Source organism: Miscanthus floridulus, chromosome 12, assembly GCF_019320115.1.
Source record: "Miscanthus floridulus cultivar M001 chromosome 12, ASM1932011v1, whole genome shotgun sequence".
Lineage (NCBI taxonomy): Eukaryota > Viridiplantae > Streptophyta > Magnoliopsida > Poales > Poaceae > Miscanthus > Miscanthus floridulus.
The window spans coordinates 52,487,891-52,504,899 of NC_089591.1; the positions used below are offsets into that span (position 1 = coordinate 52,487,891).

General features: G+C 47.8%; 1 pseudogene; it reads left to right on the forward strand.

The window, feature by feature from the left end:
• Nucleotides 1-412: 412 nt before the first annotated feature.
• LOC136498521 (FT-interacting protein 1-like) lies at nt 413-16,846 on the forward strand (annotated as a pseudogene).
• The last annotated feature ends 163 nt before the right edge of the window (nt 16,847-17,009 follow it).

Sequence of the window (17,009 nt, forward strand, 5' to 3'; positions counted from 1 at the left end):
AACCCAACAATGTTTCATTTCTTAGTTTTCACGAATAAGTAAGTATTTCCTCCGTTCTAAATTGTCAGTTACTTTGACTTTTCTAGATACATAGCTTTTGTTATACGTCTAGATATGAACGACTTATAATTTAGAACCGAGTACCAAGAAAAGAGCCTGACTGTCATAGCGAGTGATTATGTCAACTTCATTAAGAATAACATGGGTCTTTCATGCAGGCAACTTCACCAACACTCCTCTTCCAGTCTTCCTAGGTCCTACTCAAATCCAGGCAGATGCACCTTGACTCTGCATCACATCACATGACCTCGTCTTTACTCCATATCTCGCAAACCTTTTCCATCACAGCCCGTACCCACATTCGCTTCAAGCTTCTGCAACGAAGTGCCTGTATTCCTTCGTGCCACCTTGCATGCCTTCCCTTGCCGGCGACGGGGAAGCCGACCGCTTAACCAACAGGCGGACACGTTCATCGGCGACCGGCGCCACCATCTTGTCAGCCCCGCCGGTCATGGCGTACGCATACCCGTACGTCTTCCGTGCCCAGGCGCCACCAGTGAGAGTGGAGGATCAGATTTTTTTTTATTTTTAACACTTTTTGTACTAACATAGTTAAAAAAAAAACTAACACTTTTTGCCGCGCCTATTATCATGGCACGGTAAAACGCTTGTGTCACGCCATGCTATGGTGGTGCGGCAGAAGATTGACGTGGCAACGACCGGCACTGCTGGCCGGTGACGTGATAGGATCTGCCGCGCCATCGATCTTGACGCAGCACTGACGCGCCACGGTGCATGGCGCGGCAGTACCTGAACAGTTTAATCAGAACTTTCCGCGCCGATCCTTTTTTATTACGTCTTGTTTTTACTCCTATATTGGGAGTTACTCTACATATTGCTTGACATAAAATCAATAGCGGATTTGTTTCGGTCTTTTGTTGAATTTTTTATGGTTCGATAGAGAATTTGATAAGCCAATGATTTTTCCATCTTTCATAATACGGTTAACCACCTATGTTAACTAATCGATTACGAAAAATTAGATCGGATTTTGCGGTTCTTTTTTCTGCAGTACCTCGACGTGACATGAGCGTGAAAGAGGTTCAAGAATCCATTTTCTTTTTATAAGGGCTAAAAACGAATCACTTATTTTTTTAGCTTTTTGGCCCCATATTGTAGGATCGACAGCGACGCGACCATGGATCCCGGCTTCCTCGACCCCTCGTGCAGCACAGTCGACTACTGCGCGTCTAACCAGGGTGCCTTCTTCGGTGATTTCATGGCGGTGATGACCAAGCTCAGGAGGATCGGGATCAAGACGCCGGCCACCGGCGTCGAGATACGCCGGGAGTGTCGGTTCCCTGAACTAGTTGCTACTTAATCTTACCGGCAGTGATGCCGCGACGCATTGAAACTGAATATAAAGTAAATAAATGAAGTCCGTGCGCAAGTTGACAAGCTGCCACATAATATTTTTATTGGTTTGACATAAGTTCGACATAACATAACCAACTAAGCCTGTAAGTTTTGGACACCAATATTCATTCGACCTAACAAACTAAGACCCGGGAGTGTAAGGATCCCTCGGACGTCTCTGTCTCTTCAGATTTATTGGCAACACATTGGGAGTGTAGCCAACGTCGGTGTGGTCGCGTCGCCGGTGCAGTACGGCTCATACCCTGCAAGTATATGATATGCACGATTACTTATAATCTTTATGATCGTTAGTTCATGGACCCTACCTATTTAAAGAAACTACCTTTGTTAGTACCTGTGAGACTCCTTAGGTACCAAACAGGGGCACCACCTAGCTGAGACATGTCGATCTCGTCCTACAGCCAATCATCCCACTGGTCGTGCTGTCTGCGGAAGCTCGGGGGGTCGTCGTCATCGTCGTCCTCGTCGTCCTTGCTTGTAGGGTCCTTTCCAGCGCTATGATGTGGTAGTGTACTGCACTGTGGAAGTGGCACCTAGTCACCGACTGAGAAGAGTCGGCTGGTATCCTCAAAGAGGCTGAAGACGTGCCACATGACCGCGCCGAGAGTGGCAGTTCCACCCAAGGAGTGTCCATGCAGCTCAGCTTCTGAGCTAGCTTCCTGTAGCTCTTCTTCACCTTCTGCATAAATAGACGTTAAAGTTAGTGCATTTCCCAAACGCATATACACTAAAGAAACATTTTCGGAACGGACAAGTTTATATTTCCCTCCACAAAAGCCTCGAGAACGCCTGGCCCCTGCCCTCAAGACTCGTGAAGCTAAAACGCTACTTTGTTGGACATCCTTGACAATTGTGTCGCCTGGGTACAGAAACCAATTTTTTTTACAATTTAGCCCTTTTTCTCACAAATAGACCCCTAGCGGAAAGAATTTAGAAAATGGACCCTTAGCTCGGCGCCTACCTCGGCGCCAGCGTCTCTGGCGCCGAGCTCCTAGGCATGGAGGATGGCATGGCAGGAAGCTCAACGCCAGTCACTCTGGCGCCGAGCTCGGCGCCGTAGATCTTGGCGCCGAGCTCGGCCCCAACGTTAATGGCGCCGAGCCTTTAATACCTACTGGGCCCGCGCCTTTCCTCTCTTCTTCTCCCTCTCTCGCCCTAGCATAGCCGCTGCCGCCCTCGCTCGCACCGCCGCCGCCCTCGCCCGCGCCGCTGCCCATGCATTGCAGTTGCGGAGTGATGGAGAGATATGGGCTCCGAAACCAAAGGCACACCTAGAGAAGGCAAGAGAAAGGGTTGGCACACATTAGGTTGCATGCTTTGACCATGCCACAGGGACTTATCAGGTCGAGCATAGGGGCGGTACAATGTCCGACGGCGAGGTCCGAGAGTCGAGGATACATGTGGTTGTCCTCCAAGATTTCAAGTGCACTTGTGGTAAACCTAAGGCAGTATCCACTTTCTATGTTCTCATTTGGTGGTAGCAGCTAGACATCGCAACTATAATATCGAGAGGAGGATACCTCATGAGTTCAGTGTCGACACGCTTGTGCACACATGGAGCCCCCGCTTCGTGCCTTTCCGGGACCCTAGAGAGTGGCCTCCATATGATGGGCCGAAGTACATTGCTGGATCCAGCTTACCGTTGGAACAAGCGTGGATCAAGGCAGAGGACGTGGCACAGGATGGTTATGGATCAGATACCCGGAAGAACGAGGCGTGGGAGAGAAACTTCATTTGTTACTGACCCCGAGCAGTACGAGTGCGGCAAGTGCGGTAGACTTGGCCACAATTCACGAAGTTGCCATTAGCAGATTAGTGAAGTGCGACTATTGGTTCATTTTATTATTTTATATTTGTCGTTTTCATTTAATTAATTATGCAAGTCTCTTTTTGTGCTTGTATTGGTGTCAATTACTTATACATTTGTAAGTTCATGTTTCATTGTATATTAAAATTCTAATTCATTCACTTTTTTTGTAGGATGGAGAATTCCACCTGCTCGACCCGACGTACGAGGTGACCCACCAAGGACGTCTCATAGCGTTGGGGCAGGTAATAATCTATAAGTTTTGTTCAAAATTTGGTGAACGTACATGTATTCATGAAGTAACAAGAGACTATGTTTTATTCGATGCAGGACCTTCCGCTCCTTCATCCTAGAACCCACAGTGGGTTCTTGGACATGCGGTACGATGACAGGTACACTCCTTTCCTGCAAAGAGCTGGCCTGGATGTCATCTCTTTTTAGGTTCATCGTGGGTTGCCCAAGTTCAACTCAACGGCCATAACTACGCTGGTTGATAGGTATTAAATTGAATCATTGCCTCCATCCATGGCCATTTGTTCATGTGATTGACTTTTTGACAATTAATATTGCTTTATCTTAAATATAGGTGGCGGCCGAAGACTCACAGCTTCCACCTACCTTTCGGGGAGATGACAGTCACGCTCCAAGACTGTCAGAAGATGCTAGGCCTAAGGATTCATGGCAACCCAGTCACCGGGCAATGCAGGTCAGAGGGCTGGAGAGCACGAGTGGAGGCCTTCCTTGGGCGTGAGCTTGGCGAGCAGGTGGCTCCCACTTCTGGAGTTCCCATCTCCTGGCTACGAGAAGAGTTTGCATAGTGCCCCTAAGGGGTAGATGAGGAGACAGTTGGGTACTACTACAGGGCATAGATCTTACACCTGTTTGCCTACGTTCTCTTCCCTAACGCCATGGGTGACTAGTGCGTCCTAGATGTGGATCCACTGCCTCAGTGCCTAGGACCAGGTGGGTCACTACAGCTGGGGCTCTACAGTCTTGTATTTTCTATACTGGCAGTTGTGCGAGGGGTGTCATCGGTCTTTGTCAAACCTGTCACTTGGTGGATGCATATACCTATTATAGCTGTGGATGTGGGCTCGTCTTCTAGTTGGTCCGTCCTGAGGTTCTGGATCATCATGAGTGGTTCCAAGGTCAGCCTCCAAGACGGCAGCCGATGTGGGCATACCTTTGGGACCAGGCCAGGGTTCCATACGTGAGGTTAGACCGGGCGTACATTGAGTTCACCAACGAGCTAGACACGCTAACGGCGTCTAGTGTAAGTAAATTTTATTTCCCATGCTGGTTTGAAAATGATTAGTATACCATCTAACATCTTGTTTGGACATGTTGTAGGTGGAGTGGGAGCAGTACGGTGGAGAGGATGCACTTCCTTTTTAGCTGAGCAACGTTTGTGGGGTCGATGACGACTTCTATAGGATGAGGTGCCCTCTAATCTGCTTCTATGCTGTCACATACCATCTGCCAGATAGGGTTGCACACCAATTTGGAGTGAGACAGCTTTGGCCTACGGCTCTGTTCTCGACTGGGGTTGACCTACACAAGTAAGTGTTTTGATATTTCAAATGTCTCATGATGATGGTCCATTTCTATTAATATAGTGACATGTATATGGATTCAAGTAACGATGATATACGTGCAGGTTGGATCGTTAGAGGAACAAGAAGATTTTTGATTGGGAAAGGCACCACCAGTCCTTCATTGAGGAATGGAAGGAGATGCACGACAACATGGACAACAACAACGAGCCACACACAAACCGTGAGTTCAGGCGGTACCAAGCTTGGTACCAGCGTGTGACACAGTGTAGGCTGAGGCTACAGTGGACCGAAGCTAACTATGCCAACATTGAGTCCTCCGACGATGAAGACACGGCGCACGATCAGTCGACTCGTGCAGGAAGGCAGGTGGAGGCAAGACCGATCTTGGACAGAGTGGTAAGCCAATTGCCTTATTTTTGTACGGTAAGTTGCATAACAATACATTAGGCGTTCTTGGACCGACATTAGGGGTTATCTATTGTAGTTAGTGCAACCTTCGAGCCATATAACCCTTATAATATGTTAGATTCTTGTATAAAAGAAAACAAAACCTATTGCTATCTGTTCAGAAGTATTATTATTGAGAACTTTGTTGCAGGGCAATACACTCAAATGCTCAGTTGAAGAGATCGAACGCGTTCGGCTGAGTCAATGACGACTACATACTTGGCTTCCTGGACGTAAGATTAAAAATACTCTTTCAAACATATCATTAATATGTTAGATTCTTTCAGTTAACATAGTTTTGTACAACAGAGGCTGTCATGTCGTCTACGCCGTGCGGCTGGTTGTTGTGGTTGCAGGACAGACACAGTGCAAGACGTGTACGTTCCTTCCACAGGCAAAGGAGGCTTGGGTTCCTCTAGTCAAGCAACTACAGGGGATGGGGACGGGGACAAGGACGAGGAAGACGACGATGATGATGACGTGGACAAGAGGCACGAGGAGCTTGGCCCCTCTCAGCTCTATGACGCTCCCTCGACTCATCCTACACCGCCTACAGGCACTAGGTGACGTCGTCCGCGTGACCCTTACACTCCTGGTATGAGCGCTCTCGGTCACAAGGGTAAGGGCAAGAGTAGGAGGCAATGAGGGATGTGGTAGTTGTTAGTATGCACTATTATGGATTTTGTATTAACTTTTCTATAACTATTTGGGACTGTATGGACATTATAGACTATTTGGACTGCGCAGGACATATTATGTTGGTTATGATGTTCGTTGTGGTTGCATTTTGCTTCTTGGATGATTAAATGTTTGGAATATATAATGATGTCTCTGTTTGTAACTGTGGATGCTCCTAAAACAAGAGAAACTCTTGTGAATTTTTTTCCGTGAAACAATAATCATACTACACTGCTAAAAAGGCACAAATGTAGTACATAGATTAACTATAAATTTATTAGAAAGAGTATAATCCAAATGTATCGTACATATGCTTTGTAGACGAATCTAGGGTTACCAAGCAACAGTGAATTATTCTATGGGTTTCAGATAATAAAAATAGACTTTTCAGATACAGGGACAGCAGCGATTTATCACATCACTGATATAGTACTGACATGCAAGGAAGCACAACTCCACTCTATCTCCACCATCCATCTTATTATTGTTTGATCCAAGGGCTTAGGTGAAGAGGCATATGGATCGCTGACATGGCACATTGAGAGGCCTACATTCCTCCTCTCAACCTATAAATAACCACTCACTCCCTCTCATTCACACACACAACAAGGAAGAAGAACACTCCTCATCATTTTCTTTTGTTGCAGTACCAATGTCTGGAGGGTTATCCAGAGGGAGAGGAAAGGGAAAGGGAACTACCTGGGGGTGGGCGGGTCCTCTTGGTCCCGATTTCTTTGAGGAAGCTCTTTATGAGAGGTTCCCAGTTGAGAGCAAAAGTGATTTCACTAAAGAGGCACCACTAAGAGGATACGATGAAAGGAAAAAAGAGTGGCCAAAATGCATGCATGGTGAGGACTGCCTAGTGCAGATGTTCACTGAGGGAATAGATGGAGGTCGTTGTTTCTTCAAATGCCCGCGAGCATGGGTAATTGCTATTACTTTTTATTTCTTCAATATGTTTCTCTTGTATATAACTTACACAACATACTTATTGTAGTCTTCCTTGGCTAAAGAAAACTGTGGGTTCAATAGGTGGGTCGATCCTTGACCTATTTATCCACATGCGGAGTACATTTACTACCTACAGGACCGTATCTTCGATCTAGAAAGGGAAGTAGGCAGCGGTTACAAGGACGATGGATAGGACGACAACAACAATGGTGCCGATTCACAAGAGGCACTCTACAATGATCCATATTGCACCTGCCCTAACCGCAACAACAAGGGGCCTCCCCCGTCACCCCCGCCGCCACCACCACCACCAATAACGGGAGGCTACTATGGAGAAGGTGCAACACAATTTGCTATGTGGCCACACTACTAGGATGACTTTATCTTTTTCATATACCACATCTATGTGTTTGTTGTTTGGTTTAATTACCTAAGGCATGTTAGGTTTAGTCGAAGGAAACTCTATACCTAGGTTCGGTACATGTAGTCACATGCCATTTCATGTGTTTCGTGTGTTGATTTATATAATGTCGTACGTCGTTAGTTTTTTTTGCAACAAGTATTCATATTTCAATACGTCTGTATCATTAAGAGGAATATTAAGACCATAAATAATGAAAACAACCACATAATGAAAAGTTCAATACTATGCCACATTAAACAACATATTAATACTAGAAGTACGTGCCGACAGTAGACATAGGGGCAAATGCACTTTCAAATCCTCAGTCTGAAACATACTGAGTAAGCAACTCATCATCCGAGTACCAGTCCTCTACCACAACCCTGTTGCTGTGGCTAGGCTCACCTGTGTTGCTCTGACCTACCTGTCACCTATAGTAAGAGGCCTCCGCTTCATCTGCAGCCGCTGTGGCCTGAGTGAAGAACGCGGCGTCATCCTCCTCTACCTGTAAGCCCGCCTCTGCTAGAGCGATGAGCTCGCTCAGTCTGCCAGTGTCGTCCTTAGCCTCCTTCTCCTGCATGCCCGTCTCTGCTAGAGCGATGAGCTCGCTCAGTCTACCAGTGTCGTCCTCAGCCTCCTGCGTCTGCATGCCTGCCTCTGCTAGAGCAATGAGCTCACTCAGTCTGCCAGTGTCATCCTCATCCTCGTCCCCCTCATCAAACAACACAATCGGTGATTGAATGGTGCGACCAGCTCATGATCTATGCTCATCTAACTTTTTCTCCTCATACCTTGCACGAGCCACCTCTGCAGCATGTTCCTCGCTGCAACCAATCCCTTCATGTATAAAATGCAATTAGTTACAAACACGATTATATTACTTTTAAAATTAGGCAACGAAAAAAGGCTTTCAAGCACTCACTGACACATAATGTAGCAACATGCTCGTTCAAGACCTGCATCTGTACTCTTGTCTCCTCCCTTGCCTCATTCCTTACCCTCTCCTCCTCTAACGTCATCCACCTCTCCAATCCCCATTTGTTAAGCCCAACATCGATCGGGTTGCAAATACCATGCTGTCTAGCAAACTCACGTATCTTTTCTTTATGATGTATAACGAATAGGTTGACGTAGTCAGGTCCATATCCCCTCTTCCGTGCAATTAGTTGCCTCTTCTTTAGTTCATCCAAGAACTTAGCTTGACCATCATAACATTCCCACCTGCATTTTCTAGTGCTCTGTTCAAAAGAAATATTATATCATATATGTCTTAGCAAAACAAACAAAATACGATTCCATGTTTACCACAAAAATAACGAACCTCATCATACTCAATCATATGGCCGTAATAATGGCCTATTCCAAGCTCCGAAGGAATTAGGCCATAGTTGGATTTAACACCACATTCGCACATGACAGGAGGCGCTTTGTAGATTACCCTTTCTTTCTTATTTTCCTTAACCCTCCGCGGTTCTTCCGACCATTGGTTCTTAGGACCATACAACCATTCCTTGAAACGACACTTCACCATTGAAAACACCTAAATAATGAGACATTAGTACATGAACACATATAGCTCAAGATTTGAACACATACACTTTGCACTTACTTCATGCTTGTTTGGACACACAAACTCCAACGTATTCTCAGGGTTTATCACAGCTTGATCTCCGCAATCGCATAGAGGAGGTTCCTCGAGTCGTCTAACTGCGGCTAGGTGCTTCTCCTTAGCCATCACTAGCGGAGGGTTAGGGGGGGTGGAACCCACCGCTTGAAGTGCTCACGTGGATGTCTCCCTCTAAACCAATCATCGAAAAGGAGGTACCTAGGATCAAACTTGTCTGCACCTGTTGATCCACTGCAAAAAAAGCACCTCTCATGGTCCTACACAATGAGATTCCAACAAAATATTAGTAGCATACATACACAAATAAAGAAAAAGGATAGTGGAAACAATTTCTTACATTAAAATGATTGCATGTGTAGAAGCAACGCGCCGCTGTGTCCGAATGTTTCGATTGAAAAACATGGGTCGGGAAACCACAGTTACAGTTAGGGACAGGGAGGTCAGGAGGGACGGGGGCATCTTTGCTAGACGCATCTGAAAGGTCCTTGTTTGGTTTTGGTAATTAAGTGACAACTTAGATGGACTAATTGTGTTTATGTGAGATACACAGGTGATTAGTCTACAGGTACATGTGTATGAGCAACATATGCCATGAAGGTGAAAATGGCTTGGAGATGTTGCAAAGCTCACACATGTGATGATGAAGGAGCTTATTGCACATGAGACATGACATTGAGTCATGTGATCAAGGTGGAGAAGATCAAGACAAGACTTGGCTTGATAGACCGGTTGCAAGCGTAAAGGGCAAGTCGAAGGCTTTGGAGTGATGGACCGCGTGGCGGTGAAGCTTGAGCAAGACTTAGCGCCGATGGACGATGGCAACGATGAAGAGCAAGAAAAGTCAAGATCGATGAACCAATATGATCATGTGATGATATGAAGTGGATCATATCATTGTTGATCATGTTGGTGCATGTGTTGCATCGACATTAAGGAGATGGAATGGAATGCGCAAGGCAAAGGTATAACCTAGGGCATTTCATTTCACCGGTCATAGGTGTGTAGAGAAGTTTATGGCCAAGTTTAGGATAGATGGCCGTACTATCAAGAGGGGCAAACTTGTTTGCATATCGGTCATCTAGTGCCACTCGAGTGATCTATCTTTGCATTATCGCTAGGATCGAGTGGCGTGGCAAGTTGAGTGGCTAACATCCTTTGGGAAATGATTGTGAAAATGCTAACACACATACACATGGTGATATACACTTGGTGGTGTTGGCACATTTACAAAGGAGGTGGTGTTTGCAAGGGTTGAGATGGGTTTGGGTCCCTCTTTAGAAAAATGGAATGCCTATTTTCTATTGCGCCGGATGCAAATTCTTGTGGTTAGCACACTTGAGCAAGGGTGAAGAGAATGGAGAAGATGCTGGCGTCGGTCAACTGACCGGACGCTGGATCTGAATGCACTGGACGCTGGACAGGCTACAGTCCGGTCACGCTTGACGTGGAGTGTAGCAGTAGCTAGGAGAGTGACCGGACGCTGGTGCTGCGTCCGATCGCATTCGACCAGACGCGTCCGGTCATGCTCAGGAGCTTACTAGAAACGACCGGACGCTGAAGGTCCAGTGTCCAGTCAGTTGAAGCTGCTGCGTCTGGTTCAAGTCAGTGACCTGTTGGAATCGAGACACGTGGCCGTCTATGGGCGACCGGACGCTGAGGTCCAGCGTCCGGTCAACACGATCGGAGCAGTCCGGTCGGCCCGACCGTTGCCTAGTGAAGGGGTAACGGCTAGTTTAGCCCTTGGGGCTATAAATAGAAGTGGCCTTCGGCCATGGCTGGGGCTAAGCACCTTGGGGGACTTTGTGTCCATGTTGAGAGTGCTTAAGAGCCCTCCATCACACATATACTTGATAGTGATCATTCGATTATGTGAGTGAGCGATTCTAGTGCGATTGCATCGTGAGGTTGCATCGAGTGGCACTAGGTGATCGAGTTGCAAACCGGTGGTGCTTGTTACTCTTGGAGGTTGCCACCTCCTAGACGGCTTGGTGGTGGTCTCCGTCGAAGCACGCAAGAAGCTTGTGCGGCGCTCTGGAGAAGTGCTTGTGAGGGGCATTATGCTCGCCCCGCGGGAGCCACGAAGAGCAACTCTAGTAAAGCGTGTCATTGAGCTACCCTCACTCAAGGGGTAGGTTCTTGCGGCGCCCGACGTGCGGGCTTAGCGGGTGATGCTAATTAGCCGCCGAACCACCAAGTGAGCGGTCGACACAACAGGGGACTAGCGTGTTGGCAAACACGTGAACCTCAGGAGAAAAATCATCGTGTCAACCTTGTTCTTCCTGTTGGTTTGCATCCCCATTACACAAGCTTGCATTTACTTTTATACATATTAAGCTTGTGTAGTTGCTCTTGTAATTAGATAGCTTGTGTAGCTTGCTAATTACCTTCTTGCTTGTGTAGCATAGAAGTAGCTCCCTTGCGTGGCTAATTTGGTTTTAGTAACCTTGTTAGTCACATTGCTTAGTTTGTGTAGCTAAGTATTTGCGCTCTCTAATTATGCATTGGTTGCCTTGTTATTGAGCATTGCTAGTGAGCTTAGTTAGCTTTGTGCTTTTACTTACTAGCATGTGTAGGAGCTCCCTTATTGCTTAAAGTACTAGTGGCATAGGTTTGTGTAACCTTGCTCCTAGAATTGTTTAGGAGAGCTCTAACTAGCCCTGGCACCTTTGTTGCATAATTGTTATCTTTGCAAGGTGCTAGTGAACATATATAGTGGGGTATAGTCTTGGCTAGATCGATAGTTTTAATTCCGCATTTGTATCAGGTTAGCCGACGCAATTAAGTTTTAGAAAAGACTATTTCACCCCCCCTCTAGTCAGCCATCTTGACCCTTCAGCGTCGGGGTATAATTCTTGAGGACAACCCCATTTTCGCCAAAACTCCTCCCGAAACATTTCTTGCATCTAACAAAATGGATGTAATTTAACAAACATAAATTAAAACATCACAAATAAATATCAATGAGAACCATAACTACAATACAACCAATTTTGTTCTAAGAAACGATAAGCAGTTAACATTAAACCCTAAACCTAGGGTTTCCCATTTGATGCACAACAATAAACCCATAACATAACTACATGCGCCTAGGTTTGCTGGCTTTTTCCATGCCTTGGCATCATCCAACGGTTGTATAATATATATATTAAGGGATACAATGAAACCCTAAGTGATGACAATTCTTAGGTTGAAAAATCCAACTAATATATACCGAATCGATGCGAAAAAAACTAGGAGGGGAGCGAGGATACCTTGCTCTCGAAGATCTACGGATCAAGTCAAGGTTTTCAAGGTCCAATATGCAGATTCGTGAGGTAGGGTGAAGTGGGGAGAGAAAAAACCCGAGAGGGAGGAGAAAGAAGAGGAAGAACGCTCGGGCAGAAAGGTTGGGCCGGGGTTAAATGCTAGAAGCTCGGCGCTAGTCACTCTAGGCGCCGAGCTCGACGCTAAGATCTACGGCGCCAAGCTCGACGCCAGAGTGACTGGCGCTGAGCTCCCTGCCATGCTATCCTCTGTGCCCAAAAGCTCGGTGCTAGAGACGCTGGCGTCGAGATAGGCGCCAGCATCAATGGTGCCGAGCTAAGGGTCTATTTTCTGAATTCTTTCCAGTCAGGGGTCTATTTGTGAGAAACTTTCAAAAAAGGGCTAAATTGTAAAAATTCGGGTATAGAAACGCGGTTGGACAATTTTAGTACACATACTTAATGCCAAATGGATAACAAATTGTATCATTCAAGTATTTTATCACGTATCTTTGAAGTGGGGCTCTCTGTAGTTGTGTGTCCTCCCTAGTGGCAACATTATACACATCTTCGATCATATCTTCCTCTGAGTCCTCGTCAATCGCATTCCTCAGTGTACGGGGGCTTGATATGTGTCCTCGTAGACCTGTGAAGCCACCATAGGTACTCGTCGAAGGTGTGCTGGTCGTGTGGAAGACCTACATGGACCGACTGCATTCCCTGTTCTGCCACAAGTGGATGTGCGAGTTGTGTGTCACGTGCCAATCTTGGTCTTGCACCTCTTCCTACTGGTCATACCCGCAATAAAACGATGTTAGTTGTACCACACTACTCCTCTGAATTATAGCTTTGTTATTAATAGATAACGCACCCGTGTAATTCTTGGTTGGTGGAGTAAAGCGGTGGTGGGCAGGCTGTCATTCTTCTAAACTGTCTGTATACCCTGATGGGCAAGTGAATCTCGACGACATGGAAGAAAATAAGAGGAACGTTGCAGCGATACTCGTCTGACTTGTCCCTAGTGATAGGACTGAGATAGTACTAGAGCTCCAGAGCATCCTAAGGACACCAATGCACCTAAATATTTTGTAATTGAGTTAGGTTATGATATAGTGTACATCAAACAAGACACAAGTATGATAGTAAAGAGAGCATAACCTGGTGCTATGTCAGGACGTCGAGACCAGTCCGTGTACTCTCTGTACTTGTGCCTCGCATTCCCTCTAACTAACTTTGCTTCCATCCAAATATACAAAGTTGTAGGGAGTGTATCCTACCCATTCCATTACTGCATTGAACATGATAATGAATTAGACATTAATAATCTCATCATATGTAACTGCCTCGAAGAATATAGTGAACCGAAGTACTTACTGGTAAACCAGTATTAAGGGGCCTCCCAATGAGCCATCGTTCCCAACACCAAGCCTGGAGTAGGTAGGAGCAACCCCCAAGGTTCACATGCCCTGAGGTGCGACGACAGGCAACGCATAGTTGTCGATACGTCTATGTCAGGACTGCACTGTCCCAATTGTACACCACTATATTCTCCCACAACTGGCGTAGTATGTTCAAGGAAGATCCAGCTGATAGTGTTGCCCGAGGTGTCTCGGAAGAGAAAAGCACCAAGGAAGTGCTAGAGCGACACTCTAGCGAACCAGTCGATCTGAGTCTCCTTAGCCTGTGGGTCCAAGTAATCAAAGCGTTCTGTGATCCAGGACGACGAAACACCAGAACTTTTACTAAAATTCACCAAAGAAAATAAGACTCGATGGCTATAGGAAAGTAATGCAAGTATTAAATAGGCTTAAATTGCTCACTTATTTTTTTTGAAACCTCATCGTCCGGTGGAAGAAAGCCAGTGAACTGAGCCACCAGCTCCCTCCAGTGATCGTTGTCAACTATACCCGTCACTAGAAGTTCTCCCAACTGAAGGCCAAAGATAGCATTCATGTCCTGCATGGTCAAGGTCATCTCACCGCAAGGTAGATGGAACGTGTGGGTCTCAGGCCTCCACCTATTATAAGAATAGAATGGCTGTTAGTTGACTCAAATTTGTTATAAGAATATTTTTGTACAAAGAAGACACTCGTACCTGTCTATAGCTACAAGTAAGTAGCAGTTGGGTCAAGGGGTGGAAGACCAGTAGTTGGCAACACGGACAAGCTCAAGGAAGTCGGCACGGCATATATACGGCACGTAACGCTCGTCCCACTGGCGCTCACGGGTGTGCGTGCAGGGTCTCAAAGGAGGCAAGGCCACCTCTGCGTCGGTATCACTCAAGATGTGTGCTCGGTGCTGGTCATCGTACTCCACCTCAAGAATAAGACACAACAGGTGCTGCATGGAAGGAGCCATCTTGTTACAAATTGATAAACAAAGGGTTAGCGTATTCAAATTAACAATATTCAAATTAACATTACGTAGCATTGTAAAATTTGAACTACTTATTATGCAATACGAACACAATATAAAAGCACATGTATATATTTAAAGTAACATTAACAGACATATTAAACAACTTCACTAGAAAAATAAGCATTTGTCAAAACTTTATCAAGTCATCCAAATCGATGTATCACGCACTACTAAGTACCGACACTTGAAAACTAATATCTATACCCAAAATCTTTAACTAAATAACTAACTATAAACTAAATAATAAATACCTAATCAATCCGTAAACCCAAAATCCTAATTAACAGTAAACTAAACCCTAACTACCTAACTAAACCTTAACTATACTACAACACACAACGTCAAACATAAAAACTACCTACATAAATCACAAACAGATTCACTAACCTAACTATCCTAAACCACTAACTATACTAAATCACTATCCTAAATCAATAACAATAATAAACCCTAACTATCCTAAATCACTAACATAACTATCCTAAATCAATAACAAGCATAATAACATGAAATCGAGAGGGAGGTACCTTGAGCGGACGGCCGTGACGCGCCGACGTTCGTGGCGCGGCCAGCGCGGGCGCTGCGGGAGTGGGCGGGCGGCCGTCCGAGCGTGTGCGGGCGCTGGCGGCGGGGCAGCTGCGCGGCGGGCGGGCAGGCGTGTGGGCGGGCGGGCGGGCTCGCTCGCGATATTTATCTGGTCCTGCCGCGCCATGCACCGTGGCGCGTCAGTGCTGCGTCAAGATCGGTGGCGCGATAGACCCTGCCACGTCACCGATCAGCAGCGCCAGCCGTCGCCACGTCAGTCTTCTGCCGTGCCACCATGCATGGCGCGGCACAGGCGTTTCGCCGCGCCATAGCAATAGGCACGGGCAAAAGTGCTAAGTTTTGAAAAAAATGTTAGATTTAAAATTAGTTTAAAAAATATTAAAATTAAAAAAAATCGAGGATCACAAGGCCAAGGACGCCGCAGCCTGTTCCGCAGGTCAAGGAGCAGTGGCCCGCAGGCGGTGGCAGCAGAAGCGCAGGAGCCGGGTGGCTGGACGGCCTTGGCTCAGGGGAGAGCCAGAGGCTGGCGAGCGCCTACGACCTCGTGGAGACGATGCATTACCTGTACGTGCGCGTCGTCAAGGCGCGCGGGCTCCCGGCGAGCGCCGTCACCGGCGGGTGCAGCCCCTACGTCGAGGTCCGCGTCGGCAACTACCGCGCCGCCACGCGGCATTGCGTGGGGAAGGCCAGCCCCGGGTGGAACCTGGTGTTCGCCTTCTCCAGGGACCGTGTGCAGGCCACGGTGCTCGAGGTGTTCGTCAGGGACAGGGACGCCCTGGGGCGCGACGACTGCGTCGGCAGAGTCGCGTTCGACATCGCCGAGGCGCCCGTGCGCGTGCCGCCGGACAGCCCGCTCGCGCCGCAGTGGTACCGCCTCGACGGTACTAATGGTGGGAAGATGGCGGCGAACGGCGAGGTCATGCTCGCCGTCTGGGTCGGCACGAGGCGTTCTCTGCCTGGCCGTGCGCCTCACCGGCCTCTCCCTCGGCAGCGTGGTGCGCCTCTACGGCCAGCCCCTCCTCCCCAAGGTGCACTACATCCAGCCGCTCACCGTCGTGCAGCTTGACAGACTGCGGCGGCAGGCAATGAGCATCGTGGCGGCGAGGCTGAGCCGGGCCGAGCCGCTGCTGCGCCGTGAGGTCGTGGAGTACATGCTCGACGCGGACTCGCACGTCTGGAGCATCCGGCGGAGCAAGGCCAACTTCTTCCGCGTCACGGCGCTCCTCTCAGGCGCGGCCAGCACCGCGCGGTGGCTCGCCGACGTTTGCCGCTCGAAGAACCCGGCGACGACGGTCCTCGTGCACGTGCTCTTCGTCACCCTCATGTGCTTCCCGGAGCTCATCCTGCCAACCACGTTCCTGTACATGTCTACGGCTGGCAGCTGCGCTACGACCGGCTGCGGAGCGTGGCCGGGCGGATCCAGACGGTGGTCGGAGACGTGGCGACGCAGGGGGAGCGGATCCGGTCCCTGCTCGCGTGGAGGGACCCGCGGGCCACGGCACTGTTCACGGCGTTCTGCCTCGTCGCCGCCGCCGCCGTGCTCTACGTCACACCGATCCGGGTCGTGTCGCTCGTCTTCGGCCTGTACGTGCTCCGCCACCCGAGGTTCCGGGGCCGGATGCCGTCGGCTGCCAGCAACTTTTTCAAGAGGCTGCCGTCACGGGCTGACACTATGCTGTAGCCTGCAGTTCAGTGCCACTTTGCGAGTGTATTGGTGTTGAACTAGTACTGGAATTTTCCGTCGCAGGTTCCGAACATCATAAACCCAATTGCTTTCTACACCTAAAAAATCCGTGCATCACCCTACTAAAAAAATGGAATATGACCGAAATTTGAGCTATCCTCAACTAACCAGCTCATTTCAGCAAACCAACCATTCCATAACTCAAACCGAGAA